This window comes from Bison bison, unplaced genomic scaffold (genome assembly GCF_000754665.1).
Source record: "Bison bison bison isolate TAMUID 2011002044 unplaced genomic scaffold, Bison_UMD1.0 scf7180017864238, whole genome shotgun sequence".
Classification (NCBI taxonomy): domain Eukaryota; kingdom Metazoa; phylum Chordata; class Mammalia; order Artiodactyla; family Bovidae; genus Bison; species Bison bison.
This window is the reverse complement of record NW_011494810.1, coordinates 2,243,648-2,245,678: the sequence shown is the minus strand read 5'-3', so window position 1 is coordinate 2,245,678 and position 2,031 is coordinate 2,243,648.

Genomic DNA, 2,031 nt, shown 5'->3' with positions numbered 1-2,031 from the left:
GCTGTCTAGGTTGGTCATAACTTTCCTTCCAAGGAGTAAGCGTCTTTTAATTTCATGGCTGCAGTCACGATCTGCAGCGATTTTGGAGCCCCAAAAAATAAAGTCTGACACTGTTTCCACTGTTTCCCCATCTATTTCCCATGAAGTGATGGGACCGGATGCCATGATCTTCATTTTCTGAATGTTGAGCTTTAAGCCAACTTTTTCACTCTCCTCTTTCACTTTCATCAAGAGGCTTTTGAGTTCCTCTTCACTTTCTGCCATAAGGGTGGTGTCATCTGCATATCTGAGGTTATTGATATTTCTCCTGGCAATCTTGATTCCAGCTTGTGCTTCTTCCAGCCCAGCGTTTCTCATGATGTACTCTGCATAGAAGTTAAATAAGCAGGGTGACAATATACAGCCTTGACGTACTCCTTTTCTTATTTGCAACCAGTCTGTTGTTCCATGTCCAGTTCTAACTGTTGCTTCCTGACCTGCATATAGGTTTCTCAAGAGGCAGATCAGGTGGTCTGGTATTCCCATCTCTTTCAGAATTTTCTACAGTTTATTGTGATCCACACAGTCAAAGGCTTTGGCGTAATCAATATAACAGAAATAGATTTTTTCTGGATCTCTCTTGCTTTTTCCATGATCCAGCGGATGTTGGCAATAGGACATAATTCACTAAGCAAGATACAAAAAGTGAAAACTGCAAAGGGAAAGTTTGATAAATTTGGCTATATTAATATCAGAAATACCTAATTCATCAAAAGGTGCCATATGTGTTCATGTTCTTCTTTTTCTCCTTCTTTCCACTTCCTCCCATCCCCTCCTTCCCTTCCTTTTCTGAAACACTCAGTACTAAAAGGTTAGGTGATGACAAGTCAGTTATTTTGCCACGTTAGAGGGTGAAGGGAGAACAAGGGTGGCTCAAAGGAGGCGTCAGAGTCCACGTGGCATGGAGGCATCTGCACAGGAGATGTATCAGAGGCCAGAGAGCACAGGCAGGGAAGCAGCACAGGCGCAGCAGCCTGGAATAGGGTGTTAGAGCACAAAGGAGGTGGGGAAGGCATCCGGGCAGGATGCGCATCCTTTTAAATACACAGATATGCGTATGAATATATATGCTGTCCATGATTTGTTTCAAAATAACACAGGAGGTAAAGGAAATAGATGTATGTCGAGGCAGGATGAGCCAAGGGTGGGAAGTTCAGTGAGTCTTGATGATGGGTACACTGGGCTGTATTAGCTTATGTTTTTGTACGTCCAAAATTCTCCATAAAAAGCATTTTTCAGTGTAAACACACACACCAAAATGAAAATGAAGAGATAAGCTTCAAATCTGTAGAAGAATTGTGCTATGCATATAAGTGATGCAGGATTTGAATCTATAACGCAGGACTTCCCTGGCGGTCCAGTGGTTAAGACTCAGATACCTGAATGCAAGGGGCCTGGGTTCAATCCCAGGTCAGGGAACTAGACTCCACATGCAACTAAGACTGGGCACAGCATACATAAATGAATGAATGAATAAAATATATATATATATATCTCTTTAAAAAAAGAAACTATAACATATATTTAAAGGAAACAAAACCCTCCATGTCAGCAATAGACAAATAATCTGCTTCCTGGAGAAGGAAATATAAAGACCAAAAAATCTGAAAGAATTTCTGACCCATAGTAGTCAGAAAAATGCACATCAAAAGCAGAGTTAGGGACTTCCCTGGTGGTCTAGTGGCTAAGACTCTGTCTTTCCAATGCAGGGTGCCTGGGTTCAACTCCTGGTCAGAGAACTAGATTCCACATGCCACAACAAAGACTTGGAGCAGTCAAATAAATAAAAAAATAAATAAATAGAAAAGAAAAAACCACAATTAGATACTAGTTTATCTTTATCAGTTTGACACAAATTAAAAGCTGTGTTGCTAAGTCTCAAGCACTGCTTGTAGGAGTGTAAATTCATCAATTGTTCTGGCACCATTTAGCCAAGTATAAACTCTTATACGCATGCACCAGAGCATGGGAGTAAGAAGACTGAAGGTAAAC